We start from the raw sequence: 15034 nt of genomic DNA, 5'->3' as shown, positions 1-15034 counted from the left end.
CCATACAGAGACAAGCATGTTTTGGGGGATGTGGGAGGAAACCAGAGTACCCGGCGAAAACCCACACAGGTCCGGGGAGAACTGGAAGGTCAGAGCCCATAGAGGATTGAACCCTCCATCTCAGAATTGTGAGGCAGACATGCTAAGCATTCTACACTGGGGCTAATCATGATTTTCATCGTGAAAATAAAATAATCGATTGGCGACTATTTAGAGAGTTGTAGTATTTTAAAGGAGTTTTTGTTGTTGCCCAAGTTACAACTTGTTTTGTGGAAGCCATGGTGGATATATTTGATAAGACAACTTGTGTGGGAAAAAAGTAGCTGAAGGTATTGACCTTGTGACCTCGGAATATCGCAGCCTTCTAACATAAACGGAAAGCCTGACATTAGAGTTAAAAAAAAAGTCTACTTAGTCTTGGAATCCAAAGCAGAGCGCTAATCTTTTTGAGGTTTTGTTCCATTCATATCATGTTTGTTTACGCTGTGATCAATCCGTTGCAAGAGCAGTAGTCGGCTACAAATTATGTGCGAGCACGAGCGCTCACCACGCCGCCTTCGCTCTCAGCTGGTTTTGATACAGGGATGGGATCACGAGACCATTCTTGGACGCCAGTGAAAGCCTTGCGGACTCTGGCGGTCTCTCTGTGGGTGGGAACACGCTCCGGTGTCCTGGGCTAAACAAAAGCCGCCCTACGATGCGGCGAGAAGTCGCTCCGACCTCACCGACGGCGCCTGGCGGCTGAGGCCGAGACGTCGTTTCTCCACCAGATGTATTCGTAAGATTTCCTAGCGCGATGACTTCAAAGTCCGGCTTGATTGTTTTCGATTGTACGATTATTCAACGCTGAGGTCGTTTTCTAGTATTTCTGGAGGGAAAAGATATTATCATTCAACCACACTTATTTAATTGCAGCAATTGGAGCCACTCTAATTGAGCCTGGCCTTTCATCTGTAATGGTAATGATTATGAGATTGTTGCTGAGCAGTCTGGTCTGATGAGCGAGCGGGATGATATCACTCTTTGGCTACATATTTCTTCATCTTTAATACGAAGCACCGATGCACGCTCACCTGAACGTACGCCTCGGTGATTCAAATGATCGTGAATAAAATATTTTTTGTTGTTGTCCTTTGCTTGCGCTCGAAATGTTCATCTTGATGTTCCCCACTGATCTGATCTTGGTAATAGAGGTCTTGAATGAGTAAACAGTGGATGCCTGCGTACAATGTCAACAAGCTTTGTCAGACATTTAAAGAGCATCTAATCGTGTTGATTTAAGCAATTAAACATGAAGTTGCCCTCTGAAAACGCTGACCGACTGTATCGTCTTAATGATTATCTGCACAGGCTTATCCTCAAAGCATTTTCCACGGACCGATAAAGGGGATTTTTTTAAGTCATTACGCGGTTAAATGTCTGGCTATTTGGAGGACGATAAAAATAAAAAAAAGTGCATTTGAACCTATTTTGGTTCCTGTGGTCTACAAATACCATTGGGTTGCTCTCACTTTATGTTAAACGACATAATTTATTCTGAAATGGTACCGCGTCCCTGTTGGCGTATATAATGCGAGCACAAGCGGGCCCTTCTTTGACCCACAAAATTGTTAGTGAGGTCTGAAAATGAGCAGTTGCTTATTTTAAACATTTTTCAATGTAACACTTGCACATTTCTGATCGTGTCGAATTTACCTTCTAATTATGTCAGGCTCAATGACAATGCTATTGCGTCACATCCAGCCGCCAACAGAAAAACGTGGCCTTTTTTTTGCTAGATAACTCTTAAGGCTACGCGCGGTTCTTCGCCCCGATCACCTCGAACCATTTCCGTCACGAGATGCCATCCATGCCCACTATAGGAGCTGTTTTGACAAGGATTATCTCATTCATCACAATGTAATTTATGACAACCCCCAGCTTGAGCAGACCTCATATCGCTCCTAAAGAACTCTGCTTACAAATATGAGAGTAATGCTGGTAGTTTGGTTTCTCACCTTCTCCTGAGGAGGAGGTGGAAAAAAAGCCTCAAACATTAAAACATTTCGTTATCTTCTACCAACATTGCAGGCTGACTCTTGTCAAAGAGGCGGGGCTATCACCTGCATAGTGATGCTAAGGAATGGGACCTCTTAGGTCATCTCCATAAGGAAAAATAACACGTAGCACATGCCACTTTGTTGGGCTACAAACCAATCTAACTGTGTAATGTCTCTTTTCAATGTGAAAAAAACACATTTTAATGTAGTTTAGTATACTACATAGCATATATACATTGACAATGGCTCTATTTACAAAAAAATCAGGTTAGAAAAAGCCTCAATGGAAGCATTTTGTTCCCAGATACAAAAGAAATTCAGGTTGCAAAGCACAAACTCACCCCAGCCCCCCAAAAATAATTAATAAATAATTTTGAAATTGGCACAATAGCGTTACGCTCCCATTGGCAATCTCTCAACCCCTTGCTGGCTTCCTATTGGCTTGAAAAGAGCTGCATAAATTTCCATTTGTGCCATTTTAGAGGGTTTAGTTGGTAATACCCAAATTTTGAAACCACTTCTGTGATGAATTAATTTCTTAAATAGAAGTACCACCATATATCAGATGAATTTTATGATTTTAATTACCAACATTTCTTCTTTAAATACTTACCGTAATTCTGTTTATTCAGGTTTTTCTTTTTCTATTCAGACTGAATACTTGTGGTGTTAAAAACTCCTAGACGATCTTCTATAATTTTTACCCTTCTGTCACCCTATAATTGCATAATTTGCATCTGAGGTCACAACATTTAGTGCATGTTTTTCTAGCTCTACTCTAGTCAAGTGGACACCATGCAGGAATTAACTCAACGGGAAGCAAAATTGCTAAAACTAAAATCATACTCACAAGAAAAATCTGTTCTCCATTTATCAATGCAAGTCAATGGTCGCCAAGCCCTACCCATGAACCCTTTGCACAGCCTGATTGATTTGAAAAAAATAAGAACACCGAGACTCCAGGTAAAAAAACAAAACAAAAACAAAAAATTCATCATCCAAAATTTGCATCAAGAGCATGACCACAGGAAGAAAAAATAAACCAAGATTGCGGCTGAACAGCATTTTCCTCCTATTACTTTGTGAATGCTTAAGTAGTTCCAAAAAGCCACCCACACTTCACCACGTAGAGAAAGAAACCAGTCTGAAAGTGGCACCTATTTATGGATTTTGCGACTGCCAGAGAGACATTCCGGCAACGGTGAAAAAAGACATTGAGTAGAACTCATCCATCATCCTAAAGCCTTTGGCTTCAAAACAGATACAGTGAGGTTTTGATTTGGGAGTGAGCTTTGCTCGAATCGGTCCCCTAACTTTTGACTTCCATCGTGACGAGCCATTTTCTTTCCAAGGTGGCCCGGGTTCTTCGCCCATTGTTTGAGCGCAAGATTGAACTGACGTCACGAACATTATTCCAACTATTTTTGCTGCCAAAAAGACAGTTAATGCCAATTACCTCATCCAGTCAGTCGGTATACAATCAGTCTAAAATTCAACGTGACAATGCTCTCTTCTTCTCAGGAAGCTTAACGTGATTTTGGATTGGATTGGATAACTTTATTCATCCCGTATTCGGGAAATTTCATTGTGACAGAAGCAAGAAAAGGCACAGTTATAAGTTAGACAGTACAGTCGCAAAGGCCGCAGAACAACAAAGCAAAAGCAAACACACAAAGTACAAAGCAAATCAAAGTCAATGGGATCATTAAGAATCACCAAATCAAATCATTAAGACAGAAAAGCAGCAAAAACACAAAACGAGCAAGAGTGGACGGAGCTACCGCCACCGGCTGCCATTTGAACGGCGCCATTTCGGTAGCAAAAACAGATAGACTCAAAAAGACGTCGTCTGTTCAGCCCGTTGTTTATGATTGAATTAAAAATCACTGAAATAACTGAATTGAAGCATATTTTCAGTAAATACTGTAATTGGCGAGACTGTGTAAGATTTAAACCAAAATTATAGAGTGAAACATTAAAACCGTGATGTATGGGAAATATCATGCTTTGTAAAAATTTAGTTTGATCCTTCTTCGTTCTATTGACAAACTGTAAAAGCGATTGACGGGGCTGTGGAAAGCTTAGAGAGCTCGGCTGTATAGGCAAAAATGAAGAAATCCATCAAAAGATCTCCCTGTTGCTTCCAACTGCATGAGGCAAGTCCTTTAGAGACTGCTCATTTTTGATCGACCCTAAAAGACTTCCATGTTGACCACGGAAGCCGTGCAGTGTCCTTGAAATGTGCGGGAAACAACAAACAGTCGGTTTGGCACGCCAGGACTTCTCATTGCACTATTGCTTCTGAACTTTCCAAGAGTTTAAAAAAGAGACCACGGACCGAGACAGCGGGACAAAGCAGACAGTTGTTATTCCTGTCAAAGTTGCAGGGAGATAAAAATTAGGCAGATATGCACAGTGTATAGCGTTTCAGCCATGCCACTCTCTGTCTAAATACAAATAAGCCACAATAATGAGACCAATAAGAGGAAATATTTAACGAATACATTATTCCGGATTCTTCCCACTTTCCAAAAACATGCAAGGTAGGCTGATTGGACACTCTAAATTGCCCCTAGGTTTGGGTTTGAGTGGGCAAGGATGTCCGTCTCCGTGTGCCACCGATTCAGGGTGTCACCCGCCTCTGGCCCAGAGTCAGCTGGGATAGGCTCCAGCACCCTCCGTGACCCTAATGATAAAGCGGTTCAGAAAATGTGATGAGATGAAAAAAGGCCTGTATTTGTATTGTAATATTAAATTGAGAGTAGACTTAGGCTACTGCATGTCTAGCAGCGGGGTCCCTTTCCAGCAGTTCACAGCTTTAACAAGTGTGATTAGGAGTGACCCGGGGAAATGGTTTAATGACCGTGTTTCAACACGGAGTGGGTGGGTGGTCTGACGTGACTGGGAAGGGACGGTACTCTCTTGTGCGGCCTCCTAAATGGATATTTCAACGGAACAACAAACACTTTTCTTTTCACCATCCCAGGGAGGCTCCAGAAAAAGGTCCCATTGTATATTTTAGTCTTAAATCGCTGTGGTGAGGTGATTTAGTGCAGATCATATTTAGAATCCTAATATTACTTTCATGTACGATAGCTTTGTACCCTTAAACTCAGACGGGATTACAAATTTACAGATTTATTGACGACACGTGTATTTTTCCTTGTGGTCCGTTGCAAGATACTGAGGTACCGTTTGGGTGACACGGTCCGAAAAAGTGTAGCAGAATTTTACAGCTGTCCCAGCCAGTGTCAGAGTGTCACTTGTTTCATCTGCAATTAATCAACCGCGGTAGTTCTGTTGGGTTGACCCCCTCCGTTCCCCTTCCCCATAGCTCCTGCCAGGTTTATAGTCAAACCCAGAGCCGACGCCAGGCTTTAAGAGACTTCTGCCACTCAATGGGCTTTTCAAGTTTTGACCCTCCCCTAACACTCTATAAATACAGTAGAAGACTGAACAGAGGAACATGCTATTTGAAACAAACAAAGAAAATCAATGGAACGTTAATCGCAAAAGGATCGTAATAAAGTTTGCCTATTAGTAATAAATACACCTTTTATTCGATACCTGGGTACTCAGGAGCTACCCTAATGGTGACAACAAAGCTCCAAAACAAGATGTGAATTATATTATAAAATACAATTCCTGTCAACCCCTATTTTATATATATTTTTTAATAATTTCAAATTGTGTACGTCATACAACAACTTTTGTATGGGAATTTTTAAAGTACATTTTTTGTAAAACCGATCTCGTTTTACCCATTTTGGCTCAATTCTGGGTTGTCTCGGTCACTGACGAAAATGTAATCGTCGACTGCTAATATCGTCATGCTTTTAGCATGATATGTGGACTATATAAATATATAGCGAGACAGCAAGCAATGTACCCAAACAGTCAAGCTGTCAGCGTCATACAGCGACATCTACAGAATCTTGAATTTAGTGCATATTGATTGGGCACCCGGTCCAATTTGCACAAAATTTTAGACTTCTAGGTGCGCCGTGTGAGTAAATATATATATTATTTAATTTTATTTTTTAATTTGCTTAAAAAGGGGAATTGCAATAATTAATAAGGAAAGCATTTAGCTGAGAGTGACAGGTATGAAATACTCTTTACAAACAAAATGGAGCCTCCGTTAAAAATGCACATTTGTTATTGTCAAAAATGTCCGGAAAGAATTTAATGGCTAAAAGAAATAAAATGAAAAATATATATCTAACCTAACTTTTTACCCACTGCTTTCTTGTCAGCTTCTCAACCAAAGCAACGTTGATTTGTTTTAACTTCCTTAATGGAACAATGTTCCCCTAATTACAGTAAACAGCATTGCTTTTTCATATGGAATCATTCACATTTGATGTCCGCCTCTGATAAGTCACTTTTGAAGTTTCTCTGTATATGTTGCAAGTGGTTTCTTTGAGTCAGGTCAAAAGCCAAAATGTAGCCCTGCTTCCCCCAGGGGAATAGCAAGAATAGCGGGTAACTCTCCAGCACTTGGATTCTGGGCCCAGAATGCCCAAACATCTTTTCCTGGTGCCTAAAATTAGCAACATAATGAGGTAGTGGCTTCCTTTTCTCTAAACTAATACCCCTATTCCTCTGGGACAGCATTACGTGGACTCACGGTGGAGATATGCGCACAAATCTCAGCGTAACATTCACTCGGAGCCTTTTGGTTTCTATATATTTATCCATAACGCTAGATCACAAGACCGTTTAAGGCCTTTACTTATTTATGAGAAAAAAAACATAAGGACAACTCCTCCCAAAAATATATATTGTGGTGTAAAGCCAAGAGAAGCTTTCATTTCCTCGCGTTTCCTTCGGCAGCACGTTTATGAGAGCTCTTGAACTACAGACGAGACTGGGAAAGACATGCTTAAGTAGACTCGGCTTCATTATTAAACCCACAGGTCACTTTTAAATTGTATGCACATTAATTGGTTTTATTCCAACTAATGAGTCCTGCTATAAATTTAACTGAAGGTGAGGAATTTTTAAGACCTTCAGCAAACTTTTGATCAGGTGCTGAGGCTGTTGGGGGTAAAATGACTTGGGCAATCTTTACTGTGGACATACAGTATAAAATTACACAATGGCTTGAAATTCTACGTCTCATAAGGAGCGGCCTTTCACTTTGGAGGGCTTCTTTAAGCCTAACTGGGACCTTTTTTAGACAGCTTAGAAAATTGATTACAGTTACAAAATTAAACTAAATTAAATTAAACTACAATACTACTTACAAAATTCATTCGTCCCAGAAGTGGTTTTATAACATGGATTTTTCACAAGTAGAGACGCATTTTAGATGATGCTTCCCTAATTTGTTCCACGGTCTTCATTTTACAACCAACTAAATTATTTAAAAATGGCCAGTGTGCCAATTTTGACTGAAAGTGAGAAGCACACAAGAGAGCAAAAAAATAAAATTACTTATTAAGGCATTAAAATGAAACACCCACCCACGTAAAAACATTTTCCATTGTTTTAAATGACATGAAAATGTTCGGCAACCGAGAAAACATACGCACACATGCATATAAAACACACTCCCTATTTCAACAAAGTTCACTATTTGGGGCTGAAAATGAAAAATTAAGGAATAAAGTGGTTAAAATACACTGGAAAAACTGTTAGAACAATGAAAACAAACAGCAGAAAAAGTCTCCTAGCCAATGGGAGGCCACTAAAGAGAGCATCTCTATCATGGCAATTTCAAAATAAAATATAGAATACTGCAAGCATACAGATATTTGTATTGGAGGATGTTTGAATTTTTTAGACATCTTTCATATCAAGAGACAAAATTATCTCCATTGAGGCGTTTTGTAACCTGAATTGTTTGTTGGGGAAGATGTTCGTCTGTAAACAGTAAAATCGTTTTGGTTTTAGCATATTTTTGGTGTATTTTACTCATGGAAAGTACTATGGGTTGTGGCTCTGCAAAGTCCAATCTATCAAATTTAGCTTTTCACTGGTTCTGAGATGTCCCGTGGAAGTAAATGTCCTTTGAAATGCACCGCTCATCTGTGATGGTTATCAGATGCAGATGAGTGAAGGATCAGTCTAACATTGACAATGACTTCAAGGGAGCTCATCGCTCATAATGATGGTTATAATTACTTCCAAGATGCAGGATTACAGAAAAAAAAATCCATTCATAAAATTTGACAGCCATATCGTAGATAGATGGAGTCTTTAAAGCCGTTTCCAACCGGCCTGAGCCACTTCGACAATTGCCCGCAAAGCCACAGGCAAGAAAAGATGAGTCAGGATAGTAATGCATCACTGACGATGGACAAAGCTGCGACAAGTGACTCCGGCGCACGCTAACGCCGCATTTTACCACACCGGCCCTGCATCGAAAGTCAACAGAAAACCGAGGCGGTGTGAAAATAATCGAGGAGGCTCCCATTACAGATGTTTGCGGAAAGATTAGAACGTGGAGGCGCTAGGTCATAACTTAGTAGCAGAGCTTTTAAGAGCAGAAGCACTGTTCCCGAGGGGCTCAGCTGTTATTTCGCTTTCTGGAGGAGAGCCCTGTTCATTGTGCATCTTGTCTTTTGCGTGGAAGGCTGGCAGTTTAATCAGGTGTCGAGCAGCCAGACAAGCCGTGCCGCTGAACACACGCGATCCTGCGCACATGTTGGAAATGCCTCCGTGGGTCATGGGTATTTATTGATGACATCTGGTGCAGGTTAAAGGCCCGCAGAATGTACAAGTACATATGGAAGTCTCTTTTCACAGCAGACTGAGGATGGCCAATGTACGTGTGCATTCATGTTAGCTCACACAGACTCTAACCGTGGACTTTTAACACATGGAGAGTGACGGGCACCCGTTGACATTTAATAGAATTCATTCGGTGCTGTCGTGTTCCGTTTTTTTTCCCCTACCATTAATACTTGGTGGCATTTTTTTTTTACTCTCCTGCGTATGCGGGGTTGATTTAATAATGGAAGCATAGGGGGATTACCAAGTTGTTTTCAAAAGCTCAGCTTCAAGGTTTCTTCAGATCACTTTCACTGTTCAGAAAGAAGCAAACTCCAATGATATCATTTGGGGAAAATTGTGATTGGCTGATAGGGGATTAGATCAGATCAGAACTGCAGATAGATTGTGCGTTGCATAACAGAAGAATATCACACATTTTCCAACCAGTTCCAGATGAAACAACACCTTTCAGCGTAAGAATGTGTTAGGTCCTTTTCACAGTAGTAAGATAATAGAGATGAAGGATTAAATGTTCATATCAAGATGTCATTTTCTTGACTGTATGACCCAGGAAGTAAAGAGAAAAGATCTGAATATCATCCGGGAAATTCACATGCCATTGCATCAGATAAAATATAAATACATACAAAAACACTAGAATAAAGTATTAAAAGTAGCAATCAGATTACACCAAGAAAATTAAAAGAATTACAAAATACTAACCGTTTTTTAAAATTACTGTCCAGGAATAACAGCAGATTAAAATTTTTTTTTTGCAAAATCTGCAATAACCAATAGCATTTTCTTATTTGTTTTAATACTTTATTCCTAATATTATTGAAAATGAACCTATTTTTTAAATGTGCAAGTCAATAATACACTGTCACTCCTTAAGTCAATAAGCTATATTGCTTTATTCCAATTTATCAGATGCCTAATGAACATATGAAACCAAAACACACCATATTGGCATATTTCAAAAAGATGACTTTAAAAAAAAGCTCCAAGCTGTTAAGCAGCCATGAAATTTTCCCGGGAGTTTTGGAAGGGCAATTAACAGCGAGGATGTGTTCATCCTAGTGCGGGTTCCCCGCTGTTATTGAACTTGTGACCCTCATCCCTGAGGGACGTCTTCAGACAAAGATAGAGGGCAGCAGTGAGATTTAGACGTGCTTGTGGAACCTGTGTGGTCTCCAGTCCAGTGCACACACACACACACACACACACACACATACACACACACACATTCACACACACACACTCACACACGCCTGTCCAAGCCTTGGCTGAAACTTAGCCCTGATTCATAGCGAGTGTTCCAGGAGGAGAATACCCAACAGTGTTGTAGCGAACACTCTGCAGCTCATTCAGAGTGGGAAGCACAAAGAAATAAAGCTGTCCAAATAGTCAAACCCCAAATGATGAGGATGACATATAAATGGACTATTTTGAAAAGGAAGTCGGAGCTCAAATATATGTATCGTTAACGCTATAAAAATGAAAAATCAGGCCACGTGCTACCATTGGAATCCTTCCTCGCAAAACGTTATGTTTGTCACAAATTATTTTTTCATTTAATATTGAAAATATACGCGATGATTTGCTTTCATCATTTAACTTAAATATTTCATTTACCGTATTTTACATACTTATGTAGTTCGGATGGGCATTTGAAAAAAATATACATATTTACGTTGTCTATTGTTGTTTATTTTACTACGACTTTGAAATATGTTTTTCCTGATTTCTGATAAATAAAAAAAATCCCCTCCAAAAAAATGCAACTTATATTTTCTACATTTCATTGTGCATTCTTTGGCTACTGCAACTTATACTCCAGTGTGACTCGGTCTAAAAATACGGTAAATGTGGTGAACATTATGGCGAATATGTATCCGAAAATCGACATAACTTAATAGTTGTTTCCAGAAAGATGTGGTTAAATCGTCTCTTCCAAAAGCTGGAGCGTCATTTTGATTTGCTAGAAATAACATAATGAATGATTTATTAATGTGGGCCATATTGAATTGCTGTTTGTGGTTACGATCATTATATTTTGAATCCTCTGGAACTTTTTCAACGTTGGATCTGATAATGGCGTGTTAGTCTCCCGGGGACTGTTGCTGCACAACTGCTGTCTGGGAAGATAATAAAAGCGTCCACTTTGCGCTGAGCACCAGCGACCAGGAAATGTTCCTCGTCATTTTGTGAACGCGGAACACGCCCTGACTCTTAGCAGATATTTAAGTCTTATGAAAAACAGCTTTGCAGTTACACCAAAACGACTCAGAGCTGGGCATCCTTTACCCGATGAATGAAGACAGATGAAATGGATTAGGCTAGATGTCCTTGGAGAAAAAAAAAACCCAAAAGAAAAACCAGGGTCTCACTTCAGAGTTGGGGAAAATATGACAACATGGCACTGACCACTCTACATTCCCAACAGATGTCAAGATCATCTTTTAAAGTATATCTGTTTGCAGTCAAGGACCAAACTTTTGTGTTCCAATGAAGTGTGAACTGATTTGGGGTGTCTACAATAAACAGCTATAAGCGACCAATCAATACGCTATTAAAAAAATAGAAAAAACGATTACCGTAAAATACTGGCAACCGAGGGAGGCTGCAATAATCATATCCTTTACACCAAGGGTGTCAGACTCCGGTTGGTTCACGGGCCGCGTTAACGTCAACTCGATTTCATGTGGGCCGGACCATTTTAGATATAATATTTCGATTTTTTTATATAAATGGATTAAAATCCCTGAATATTCAGTTTTTATAGATCTAAAACTGTTTATTTTAGCTTTTTTTATATATTTTTAGATTTTACAAAATGATTTTTGAACTAAAAACACAGAAAAAATGATTAAAAAATTACAATTATTGATTTAAAAGGGAGAAAATCAGGAAATTTAATATACATCTATACTCTTTATTTTAATTTGATCCTAAAACAGAAAGTCGGCACTCATGATTTACTTTCCCGGGCCACACAAAATGATGCGGCGGGCCAGATTTGGCCCACGGGCTGCCACTTAGACACGTGCTATACACTTAAAAAATTATTCTATACCATAAATTTCCCAATACGGTTTATAGACTTTTTTTAAACTAGCGCGTTTAATCTTGCATTCATTTTGGACATGTAATCAGCCTTGGTGTTGGTGACATCCCACACAATTTGTCTTTGTGTTTCGAATTTGCCATTGTGTTTTGCCCTCGAGAGCCACCGTACGATTGAAAGGTGAGTACGGCGAAGTCTTCAATATTGCCGGCCTGCCACCCAAGTGGATATCTCCCACTTTGACATTCCTCCCTCCACTGCCTCTAGTCAATGTGCCCCCATGTAGGAAAAACCCTGCACAATCAGTTGAACCACAGCCCAGTGCAATGCGATGAGATGAGATTGGAAAAAGCACATTTTGGCACTTTAGGAAAAGAATGTTGATCGTAATTAGGATAAAACGTATGCTTTCTCTTGCGTGCCTGTTTTTCTCTTCATTATTTTAATTGCAGTATGCAGTTTATGTGCACTGTTGTGAAGAACAACATCCCTTCATCTCAAAGAACAAACATACAATGAGTTTTCTGATTATTGCAGAGAGGACTTGAAATGACTTGGAAGTGAGAGGGGTTACACCGAAGATTTTTCAGGGGCACAATCTAGCTACATTCATCGCAACCAGCGGAAAATAAAGGTCATGATGATGTGCTGACAAATGGAGCTCCTCATTTTAAGCCACAAACTACAGATGGAAAAATACAGTGGTACTTCTACTTAAAAAAAAAAAAAAAATCAGGTTACAAAATTCAATTTGGGAACATTTTGCTGCAAGATACGGAACTAACAACCCCCAAAACATAAATTAACTGTGCATTTATATAGAGTTGCTTTCCCAATACATCCCTGGCCTCCCATTGGCCAGGCAGAGAAGCGACTCCATGATGCTTTTTGTGTGGCCTCGACTACCGTTCATCATCACGAAATTCTAAAACTGTTTGCTTTGCAATTTTATTCTTTAGTTTTTATTTTGGTTTGTTATCTTCATTTTAAAGTGTGTTTACGTGCTTGTGTTTTGATTGTTTTACATCCTTATTTTTTTCTATTTTGTGCATTTCTCATATCTTTTATACAAAATTGATTCACTGCTCATTTTTAAAGGGTTTTTTGGTAGTATATTGAGGACTGTGAAACAAATTTACTAATTTACTAATCCTGTCCTGTTTCACTATTAACCATTTCATTAAATTAAATGACTACATTTAAATAGTCAAATATGTTCAATTGAAATGAACCTATCTGTCAGCAGGTAACCCTACACGATAACTTGACTTTAAATGTGAGACCCCCCCACCTGGCAGGAGTGTTAATCTTCTCATCCTTTGACTCCGAGGGTAAACTGACAGATTCCGAGATATAAAAGAGCCACACTCACAATATTTAGCTAAGTGATTCGGGGAAGAGGAAGGTTACTCACCTGATCTTTGGGAAGGGCTTTTGTGTGAGTGGACAGGTCAACAGCGTATCCATTTTCACTAGCGGATGGGAATGTGTTTGCTTAGCCTATCTCTGCTCTCAGTGTTTCATCCCAAATGACGGATACAGTCAGAGATCCGCAACAGAGCTTTGCAAGTTGCCTTTGAAAGCTGCTGGCAATGCCTAGAATGATGCATTGGATGTGCAAAGGTGTCCAAAGTATGGCCCGCTGCCCAGGTTTCATTGGCCTGGAAACAAATGAGAATATTATTGAATACGGCCCACAGAAGAAGCTTCAATTCAGACCACATTGTTTTGCAATTCTCGGTTTTAACACGAGGGACAGACGTAAACAACTGAGAGGTCAAAACTTGACATGTTGAATTTTCAATCTTTGTAGGAGTTCAGTATTTTGTTTTGCTAAACATATTTTATAAAATAATCCAATGTGATAAATTGAGCTATCATTGTGATTTTTTAATAGTTTTTTTTGCTGTTGCTGGATATTTTTTGTTCTGCAATTGTTTTTTTTTTTTAAATTACATCTCTGAATTATTTTGTTCCATCAAATTATTCACTGCCATATATGCATATCAAATCCATTTAATTGTATCATGTTTCACAGCCATTGACGGCAATAGACGTCCAATGCATTTTAACCAGGAAGACTGACAATCCTCCCAATCAAAATGGCTTGGACGCTTATCACCGTCAATGGAAACCAATGAGTTAATACTCAAATAGCATCTTAAAAAAATAATGTTTGTAATCTCATTCCATTCTTGCCAATTTTAGATTTCAATTTCACCCTGGCAGCTTTTGATTTTGGGAAAAAGTGACCCTGGTAGAAATCAGTTTGGACACCCTTGAGTTCAACTATTTAGTGAATAGAAGTTACCTGAGAAAGGCAGGTCAACACCTGTCACACCTGGTAAAGCTTTTCTCTCAGCAGCGTCTCATCTCCGCCTTTTCTTCTTCTTTATTTGGATAAGACCCTCTTCAATGGCTAGATGAGACACTTAATATGACCTAGGACAGACAAAGGATGTGTTCATTAGAATACTGAACCCAACCATGTTTACATATCTATCTAAAAATAACCTGATGATTTTAGATTTTTAATCCAAATGAGCACAGCGACCCAAACATTTATTTCTTGTTTCACCATGTGAACCACTGCTAACTCAATCTAGCTAAAAAGCTTCTTCAGCCATGAAAAGCATTGTGGGAAATGTGTCTCTGTTTTTGTTGTACACACAGAAACAAGTTCAGCAACCTAGTAAATTGAATTTCTGAAAAGAAAAAAAACACTTATTTTTGCATGCATATTTTTGTTACTTCACTCATGCTCTTAATGATTTTAAACAACATGAAGGAGAGAAAAATTAAAATGTTATGATGCCTCAGCAGAACATAACTCTCCTGGATATCACAGTTGCCAGGGAGGAAACTTATTTTATGAAATGTTATTAAACTGGTTGACTTAGTTTTCCAAAAATATTGATAGATTGAGTTTGAAATGTTGAAGATATGTTCCAAAAAGTACATTTGCATTTAAGTGTGCATGCATTTCCCCAATGCAAATGCAAATGTAAACATAGAATAGCACATAAAGTAACAGGATTTTTTTTTTTTTTAATTTAAACTTACCTTAGAGTTGAACATCTTGGTATATTGCCTTTTTATTAAAATGGAGGTCCCCAAAATATTCCATAATTGTTTACATTGCAGCCAAACAAAATAATACCTCTGCACAGATCTCATGTCTCACTAGGGTAAACAATTGATTGCAGTC

At 39.0% G+C, this 15034-nt stretch overlaps 1 long non-coding RNA gene across 3 annotated transcripts in view; it reads right to left on the bottom strand.

The window, feature by feature from the left end:
* LOC144090251 (uncharacterized) overlaps nt 1-15034 on the bottom strand; it is a 94390-nt gene extending 79356 nt beyond the window's left edge. The window contains exons 1-4 of one of the 3 annotated variants that reach the window (XR_013305316.1): nt 14890-15034; nt 14138-14268; nt 13241-13487; nt 1074-1219 (exon numbers count right to left, since the gene is read on the bottom strand). This is a non-coding gene — a long non-coding RNA (uncharacterized LOC144090251). Of the gene's footprint in view, nt 1-1073; nt 1220-13240; nt 13488-14137; nt 14269-14340; nt 14443-14889 lie in introns of those variants that run through there. The other 2 variants (XR_013305315.1, XR_013305317.1) reach the window with 2 other exon arrangements.

Source organism: Stigmatopora argus, chromosome 15, assembly GCF_051989625.1.
Source record: "Stigmatopora argus isolate UIUO_Sarg chromosome 15, RoL_Sarg_1.0, whole genome shotgun sequence".
Classification (NCBI taxonomy): domain Eukaryota; kingdom Metazoa; phylum Chordata; class Actinopteri; order Syngnathiformes; family Syngnathidae; genus Stigmatopora; species Stigmatopora argus.
The sequence above is the reverse complement of the archived record's forward strand: the minus strand, read 5'-3'. Positions and strand labels throughout refer to the sequence as shown.